The sequence below is a fragment of the Cetorhinus maximus genome, chromosome 23, assembly GCF_964194155.1.
Source record: "Cetorhinus maximus chromosome 23, sCetMax3.hap1.1, whole genome shotgun sequence".
Classification (NCBI taxonomy): Eukaryota; Metazoa; Chordata; class Chondrichthyes; order Lamniformes; family Cetorhinidae; genus Cetorhinus; species Cetorhinus maximus.
This window is the reverse complement of record NC_135901.1, coordinates 51,844,580-51,854,540: the sequence shown is the minus strand read 5'-3', so window position 1 is coordinate 51,854,540 and position 9,961 is coordinate 51,844,580.

Below are 9,961 nucleotides of genomic sequence, written 5' to 3'. Positions count from 1 at the left end.
CTTTTACAGCTGATTTAAAGTTGCAGATTTTGCTCCAAAGGTTAAATTGCGATTGATATTCAAAGTCAACTATTTAACTGCAGAAACTACTTCAGCTGGGAGCCAGTGAATTAAGAGGAAAGATCCCAGACAGCGGTTCTTCAAGGTACACTGCAGGCCCGACAGCTCAATCAGCTCCACTCTCAGCTCAGGAGAGCTCAACAACTCCACATCCTGTCCACAGGAGAGTTCTCCTGGTGCAGTGGGACCAACATTCGTGTAACTTTCAATTTCCAAAACCCTCCACCCTATTCGCTGTTGGTCCAATGGAAGCGTCGATTCCTGGTCAGTTGTCATCAGGGAAACTACCAATAAACTGGACATTTGGCTTTTGTTTCATTCCCGATCTCTTCACCAGAGAAAACTTTCTCCGACTAAATGTCTTGTTAAACTTGAACACAAGTGACTTCTTCACGAATGAGAAGCACCATTGCTGTTAGCTGGAACATGAAGTCGATACTTTCCTACATTAAGACAGTTCTTAAAGTCTCCCCCTTTGACCGAGCTTTTAGTCATCTGACTGAATATGTGGCTCGGTGTCACACTTTGTTATATAATGCTCCTGGGGAACGCCTTGTGACGTTTCATTTGGTTAAAGGCGCTTTATAAATATAAGTTGTTGTTGTAGGATATACATAGAAAGGGCCAATCTCTTATTATATCTTTCATGCTGATAGTTTTCTTTGTTTTATCCATTCTCGGGGTCTGGGCATCGCTGGCTAGGCCAGCATTTATTGCCCGTCCCTAGTTGTCCTTGAGAAGGTAGTGGTGAACTGCCTTCTTAAACCGCTGCAGTCTGTGTAGTGTAGGTACACCCACAGTGCTGTTAGAAAAGGAGTTCCAGGATTTTGACCCAGCGACAGTGAAGGAATGGCAATATATTTGCAAGTCAGGATGGTGAGTGAATTGGAGGAGAACTTCCAGGCGGTAGCGTTCCCATCTACGTGCTGCCCCTGTCCTTATAGATGGTTACGGTCGTGGGTTTGGAAGGTGCTGCCTGAGGATCCTTGGTGAATTCCTGCAGTGCATCTACAATGCTGCTACGGTGCATCGGTGGTGGAGGGAGTGAATGTTTGTGGATGTGGTGCCAATCAATTGGGCTGCTTTGTCCTGGATGGTGTCAAGCTCCTTGAGTGTTGTGGGTGCTGCATTCAGCAAGGCAAGTAGAGAGTATTCCATCACACTCTGACTTGTGCCTTGGAGAAGGCTTTGGGAGAGTCAGGAGATGAGTTACGCATCACATGACTCCTAGCCTCTGACCTGTTCTTGCAGCCACAGTATTTATATGGCTAGTCCAGTTCAGTTTCTGGTCAATGGTAACAACAAGGATATTGACACTGGGGGATTCAGTGATGGTGATGCCTTGAACATCAAGGGGCGATGAATGGATTCTCTCTTGATGGAGATGGTCATTGCCTGATACTTGTGTGGCAGGAATGTTATCTGCCACTTGTCATCCCAAGCCTGGATACTATCCAGGCCTTGCTGCATTTGGACATAGACTGCTTCAGTATCTGAGGAGTCGCGAATGGTGCTAAACATTGTGCAATCATCAGCGAACATCCCCACTTCTGACCTTATGATGGGCGGAAAATCATTGATGGAGTAGCTGAAGATGGTTGGGCTGAGGACACTACCCTGAGGAACTCCTGCAGTGATGTCCTGGAGCTGAGATGACTGACCTCGAACAAGCACAACCATCTTCCTTTGTGCTTGGCATGACTCCAACTAATGGAGAATATTCCCCCCAGATTCCCATTGACTCCAGTTTTGCTAGGGCTCCTTGATGCCACACTCGGCCAAATGTTGCATTGATGTCAAGGGCAGTCACACTCACCTCACCTCTGGAGTTCAGCTCTTTTGTCTATGTTTGAACTAAGGCTAAAATGAGATCAGGAGCTGAGTGGCCCTGGCGGAACCCAAACCGGGCATCAGTGAGCAGGTAATGGCTAAGTAAGTGCTGCTTGATAGCACTGTCAGTGACCCCTTCCATTACTTTACTGATGGCAGAAAGTAGACTGATGGGGCGGTAATTGGCTGAGTTAGATTTGTCTTGCTTTTTCTGTACAGGACATTCCTGGGCAATTTTCCACATAGCCAGATAGATTCCAGTGTTATAGCTCTACTGGAACAGCTTGGCCATGGGCGCGGTAAGTTCTGGAGAACAAGTTTTCAGTACTATTGCCAGAATATTGTCAGGGTCCATAGCCTTTGAAGTACCCAGTGCCTTCAGTCGCTTCTTTATATCATGTGGGGTGAATCGAATTGGCTGAAGACTGGCATCTGTGATCCTGGGGACCTCTGGGGGATGCCGAGATGGACCATCCACTCGGCACTTCTGGATTAAGATTGTAGCAAATGCCTTATCTTTTTCACTGATGTACTGGGCTCCCCCATCATTGAGTTTGGGGATATTTGTGGAACCTCCATCTCCAATGAGTCGTTTAATTGTCCACCACCATTCTCGACTGATTGTCACAGGACTTCAGAGCTTAGATCCGATTCATTGGTTGTGGGATTACTTAGCCCTGTCCATCATTTGCTGCTTATGCTGTTTGGCATGCAAGTAGCCCTTTGTTGTATCTTCACCAGGTTGACACCTCATGTTTAGGTATGCCTGGTGCTGCTCCTGACATGGCCTCCTGCACTCTTCACTGAACCAGGGTTGATCCCCTGGCTTGCTGGGGATGGTAAAATGGGGGATATGCAGGGCCATGAGGTTACAGATTATGTTCAAGTACAATGCTGCTGTTACTAATGGCCCACAGCGTCTCATGGATGCCCAGTCGAGACCTATTCGAAATCTGTCCCATTTAGCATGGTGGTAGTGCCACACAACACGATGGAGGACATTGTTAATGTGAAGACGGGACTTCGTCTCCACAATGACTGTGCAGCAGTCACCCCTGTCAACACTGTTATGGACAGATGCATCTGAGGCAGGCAGGTTGATGAGGATGAGGTCAAGTATGTTTTTCCCTCACCACTTGCTGTAGACCCAGTCTAGCAGCTATGTTATTTAGGCCTAAGCCAGCTAGGTCAGTAGTGGCTCTACCGAACCATGCTTGGCGATGGACATTGAAGTGTCACACCCAGAATACATTGTGCGCCCTTGCCACCTCCAAGTGGTGTTCAACATGGAGGAGCACTGATTCATCAGCTGAGAGAAGATGATACGTGGTAGTCAACAGGAGACTTTCCTTGCCCACATTTGGCCTGTTTCCAGGAGACTTCATGGGGTCCAGAATCAATATTGAGGACTCCCAATTCCCTCCCGACTGTGCCGCCACCTCTGCTTGGCCTGTCCTCGGTGGGACAGGATATACCCAGAGATGGTGGTGTCTGAGGCATTATCTGTAAGGTACGATTCCATATGTCAGGCTGTTTGCTTGACTAGTCTGTTAGGCAGATGTTGGTAAGGAGTACTTTGCAGGGTCGACAGGGCTGAGATTGCCATTGTCGCTTCCAGTGCCTTGGTCAAATACTGGGTAGTCCGTTCATTCCTTTTATGTGTCTTTTTTACAATTGAGTGGTCATTTCAGGGGGTATTTTAAGAATCAACCACAGTACTGTGGGCCTGGAGTCACGTGTGGCCAGACGAGGAAAGATTTCCTTCCCTAAAGGTCATTAGTGAACCAGATGGGTTTTTACAGCAATCCACACTCGTTTCACTAATTACAGTGGAAATATCACAGTCGAGGACAAACACAGAGGCAGAGTGTGGGAATGAAAGAGGAAGAGAAGGGCTGTTTGGGATTCGAACCCGGAGTGTTACCCTGGCTCCTTTGACTATTAGTCCAGCGACAATACCATTCTATTAGCTTTCCTAATTACTTGCTATGTTTGCATGCTAACCATTACATCTCAGAGCCCGGCAATCTTTCACCATTTAGATAATATGCTTTTTCATTCTTCCTGCCAAAATGGACAATTTCACATTTGCCCACATTATATTCCATTTACCAGATCTTTATCCATTCACTTAATCTATCGATATCCCTTTTCATGTCCTTATGTCAACTCCACAAATTACTTTTCCAACTATCTTTCTGTCGTCAGCATATTTAGCATCCATTCCTTGGGCCATTCATCCAACTGATTTATACTCATTGTAAAAAGCCGAGGCCCCAGCACTGATCCCTGTGACATACCACTGGTCCTGCCAACAAGAAAGTGAGCCATTTTTCTTAATCTCTGCTTCCTGTTAACTAGCCAATCTTCTATCCATTCCAATCTGTTACCCCCTCCACTATGAACTTCTACTTTCCGCAAAAATCACTTGATGTGTCACTTTATCAAATGCCTTCTGGAAGCCTAAATACAGCACATCCACCAGTTCTCCATTATCCATAATATATGCTAGTTCAAAGAACTCTAACAAATTGGTCAAAGACGATTTTCCTTTAACAGAACCATGTTGACTCTGCCTGATTACCTTGAACTTTTTAATGTGTCCTGCCATAACGTCACTAAAAATAGCATCGAACCTTTTGTTTCCTGTCTCATTCACCTTTTGAGCCAACGTATTACATTTGTTGTTTTCCAATCTCATGGAATCTTGCCCAAATATAGAGAATTTGGAAAATTAAAACGAATACATCAAATATCTCACTCGTCACTTCTTTTAAGATGCTACAATAAAGCCCATCAGGACCCGAGGGTTTGTGAACCCGCACCTCCAACAATTTATTCGGTATCACTTCCCTGGAGATTGTAATTTTCTTGAGTTTCCCTCGCTTCAATTTCCTGAGTTACAGATAAATCTGGGATGTTACTTGTCTCCTCTGAACTGCGCAGGCACCTGGCTGGAAGGTAAAACTGTGACGTCATGCAGCAGCACTTTGGGTCTTTGTTTTGAAGAAATGGAATTCGGCTGTTCTCATTAGGAATGCTGGAGACAGACTGATCAACAATGTCATCATCAAATGGCACAGCGCAGTAAGAGAGCCTCCCACTCATCCTTTCTATGCCTAAGCTTTTTACAAAGAGCCTCCTCATTCATCCGATTTTCCTTCCTTCTCTGCATTACCCCGATTTCTCCCTCTCAACTTATTCTCCAATTTCACTTGGAAAATACTGATTTAATAAAAATATTGAAAGATGAGAAGGAGCTTCTACGGTGCCCAGTCTGCTAAATTCTGCAGCGTTACCAAAGTTTCCTTGACTCAATGACACCAAGAATTGCACTTATGATTATTACATTGCTTTTGAACAAAAAAAGTACTTAAACTGTTGATTTGGATTTAACGAAATTTGTTCTGATCAAGCATCTCCTCATTTTCTCAGTCGATATATACAATCTTATTCCTCTTGCTGTACAACCTGTTGCAGAGGCTGTTATAGAAAAGAGGGAAAGGTTTGCTACAGCTATACAAAGCCCTGGTTAGGTCACAAATGGAGGACTGTGTATAGTTCTGGGAACGGCACCTTATAAAGAATCAATATTTGCATTGAAAGTTTCAGAGGAGCCGCATTGATTAAGTTGGTGGGTTTTGGAAATAGGAAGCTGTAAATCTGCAACTATTACATTGAGGAGACCAAATGCAGACTGGGTGACCACTTTGCAGAACACCTTCAATCTGTCCACAAGCATGACCCAGGCCTTCCTGTCGGTTACCATTTCGACACCCCATCCTGCTCTCATGCCCACATGTCTGTCCTTGGCCTGCTGCAATGTTCCAGTGAAGCTCAACACAAACTGGAGGAACAGCACCTCATCTTCCGATTAGGCACTTTGCAGCCTTCTGGACTTAACATTGAGTTGAACAACTTCAGACCATGAACTCTCTCCTCCATTTTCACCCTTTTTAAAATCCCTTTATAAAAATGTATTTTATTTACTTATTTTTTATTCATTTACTCGTTATTTCATCCCCCTTATTATCCCCTTTTTAATCCTTTTTTCCCAACTACCTCCCTCTCCTCCCACCCCACCCCAACTCCAAAAGTGCCATCTGTTACTTGTTCCATGTTGTTCTTTCACAGAGTGCTGACCCTTGTTCTGCTATTCACACATTCTGCTTTCGTACTTTTATGCAACTACCAGCACCTTCTTCAGCCCTCACCACTGCCATTAACACTCCCTTTTTCTTGTGTCCATGATACGTTTGTCAGTCTCTCCTTAGCTCCCACCTCTCGCTGACCTTCTACCCAGCTTCACCTGCTCTACCCTCCCCGCCCCTCCCCACTCTGCCCTGCTTGAACAGTATAAACCCCATCACTTTTTCCTTCTCTTCAGCTCTGAAGTGGGGTCACATGGAATCGAAAAGTTAACACTATTTCCCTCTCCGCAGATGCTGTCAGACCAGCTGAGCTTTCCCAGCATTTTCTGTTTTTATAACATATAAGAGGTGCTTGGATAACAAGACGGCAGGCGGAGAAAAATGTAGCAAAGACTGAAGTAACTCACTTGGTCGTAAAAGTAATTTTTAAAAAGCAACAAAGCAGAACCTGTTTCAAAACGTGAGAAAGTTGTGCGTTGATGTGCAAAGAGACTTGGCTGTGCTTGTACCAGGAAGACAGGAAGTTGTATCAGTTCCTGCAGCAAAATAGATTAGCGTGTTCTTCCAACTGAAAAACCATTCAGTGACGAAACTTCCGATGTTTTTTTCCCCCCATCAACACTCATTGTCATACGGATTCGGGTTGTCAATGGCGGCAGGAAAGTTTTCCACAAATGTTGCCAGTTCTAATGTGAGTTTCCAACCAGAGAATCTTACGTATGTAAAGGAAATGTGATAACTACTAGGCTACGACAGCAACATGCAGCTCCTTGCAGAATATCAAACTGTGCTGTCTTATTGCACTGCAAGACCTTGTTTTGTGGAAGTGCAATTCGGCGGAAAACCTTAGCCATGCGGCAGAGAAATTGATCTAACATTAGAATCATCAGGTGACAGAGCACATCAGCAGCTCATTCAACACCTCACACATGTGCGAACAACCTTACAGCAAATCCGCCCCCATCTTTCCCTCTAATTTCCGAGCGATGCATTTTTCAGATCATTCAAAACCTGGTGAAGTATAAATGTCACTTTGTTTTGAGATGATGCATCCAGTTACTATTTAACAACAAACGGGAATGATGCAACCTTTCCCTACATTTAATATTGTTAATGCTTCAAGCGGGGAAACTTTCAGTGTTTGAGAGACCATGATTCCTACTACCCTACACAAACCCTGCAATGTAGCGGGGAAACTTTCCGTGTGTGATAAACCGTGATCACTATTACCCTACACAAACCCTGCAATGTAGCGGGGAAACTTTCCGTGTGTGAGAGACCGTGATCCCTATTACCCTACACAGACCCTGCAATGTAAAGGGCCCATTTTAACACACAGAAGACAGAGAGTTGGGATTTTTCAGGTTGGAAAGACGTAACAAGTGGAGTGCCACAAGGATCAATCCTAGGGCCTCAATTATTTCCTATCTATATTAATAACTTGGAGGAGGGGCAGAGTGTAATGTATCCAAATTTTCTGACGATACAAAAATAGGTGGGAGTGCATTTTGTGATGAGGACATAAGGAACCTGCACGGGGATATAGATAGGTTAAGTGAGTGGGCAAAAAACTTGGCAGATGGAGTTTAATGTAGGAAAGTGTGAGGTCATGCGCTTTGGACGGAAGAATCAAAAGGCAGACTATTATTTAAATGGAGAGAGACTCCAAAATAATGCAGCACAGAGGGATCTGGGTGTTCTTGTGCATTAAACACAATAGGTTAGCATGCAGGTGCAGCAAGTCATTAAGAAGGTAAATGGAATTTTGGCCTGTATTGCTAGTGGATGGAGTTTAAAAATAGGGAAGTCTTGTTACAACTGTGCAGGGTGTTGGTGAGGCCGCATCTGGAGTACTGTGTGCAATTTTGGCCCCGGTATTTAAGAAAGGATATACTGGCATTGGAGGCAGTTTAAAATAGATTCAGCAGGCTCATTTTTGGGATGAAGAACAGCGAAACAGGTTAAGCCTTTATTCATTAGAGTTTAGAAGAATGAGGGGTGATCTTATTGAAACCTACAAGATTCTTAAGAGGCTTGACAGGTTCATGTAGAGAAGGCGTTTCCACTAGCGGGGAATCTCGAACTAGGGAACATAGTTACAGAATAAGGGGGCACTCATTTAAAACTGAGATGCGAAGGAATTTCTTCTCTCAGAGGGTAGTAAATGTCTGGAATTCTCTCCCCCAGAGAGTTGTAGAGGCTTGATCACTGAAAGTATTAAAAGGGGAGGTAGATAGATTTTTGAAATATCGGGGAGTTGGGGGCTATGAGGAACTGGCACAAAAGAGGAGTTGAGGCCTGGGCAGATCATTCATGATCTTATTGAATGGCGGGGCAGGCTTGAGGGACCGAATGGTCAACTCCTGCTCCTTTATCTCATGTTCTTATGTTCGTTTGAAACGTGTCTCTGGTGAAAGGGATCGGAAATAAAAACAAAAGTCACAGGTAACATAGATAAGCCAGGTTGTCAAAATTCGGTGTAGCTTCCCTGGAGGTCTAGTGGTCAGGATTCGGCGCTTTCACTGCTTCAGCCCGCGTTCGATTCCCAAACAGGGAATGATAATTTGTTGACCTCGTGCAAACGATGGAAATGGGTTTGAATAATTTTCTGAAAGAAATGCAGAACTCCTTTGCCGGAATCAGTGGCGTGGGAGCTCGGGTTTTGCATCAGAGTTGGAAATGTCATCAGGTCACAACCGGAAAGGAACAAACACAGAGGTGAAGATAATGAATGAGAGAAGGGATGTGATCGGCTGCAAAGCGCTGACAATAGAGAGGATGGTGCAAGGGAAAATATAGCGGTAATAGGGAAGATTTTACTGTTTACATCGACACAAATATCTCCCAAATCTCGTGTTAAATGAGCAGAAAACTCCTCGCCGAATCTTCTACTTCTTAGCTGCACCTCTTTCCAAACATTGCAAACTCCTCCTGCATCTTCCATCCTGATATTTTTCACTGTAACATTTTGATATGAAGCTGCACAACTAACGTGAATAAAGTTTGTGATGGTAAAAACGTGTTCACCACCTCGGGGAACTGAGTCACATTGACACACACGGAGGAACACACACAGACATATACACCGAGAGTGACAGAGGGCAAGGGTTTGTCTCTAAGGAGAGACAAACACCCAGAAAGCAAGCATGTCACCAACCTGGCTCCGTTTTTGTTCCTCTATGACTACAAGTTTCGTGAATGTTTTCGTGAATGAACGGAAATAGGAAAACCTCCTTGGATGCTTTGGTACTTTGATGGATTTGATTGAATCTAAACGAGAATTAACTCTGTAGACACAGAGTTAAAACCAGGAATAATGAGCAGCGGGAAACCCCAATGGATTTGGACTCCATCGCCTTAACCACTCGGCCAGGGCAACTGGCCCTATGAACAGGTTAATGTTGTTGGTATATAAGATGACTACAGCAGAGAGGCGGGATTTCGGCCCATCTTCTCCATGCTGGCTGTCTGGAAGAACAACTCAACTACTTCCACTGCCGTGCATTCTCACAAAAGCAATTAATATTTGTATTGCCTCTCCTCCTTCTCCCAGTTAAAATTAAACCCAATACACGCTCGCATTCACTTTGAGCTGGCACTTTGTCGTCAAAGGAGAGCATTCAAAGTGACCAACAGGTGAGCCACCTATAGCTTTGGCAGCGGATCCACAAATAATAGAACCTGAATCCAGCGACTGAGGCCATTCGGCCAGGCTACCTCTCACAACCTGCTGTTTCCCGTCGCCTTGATGGTGTTTCCACTGAAACAGAACATTAAAAACATCGAAAAAGGAACAGTAATTAACCATAATCCCCCTCGAGCCTCCGCTACCACTTAATAAGATCATGTCAGATCCCCAAGCTCAGCACCAATTTCGCATCCAATCCCGATAGCCCTTCATTCACTTAAAGACCAAACGT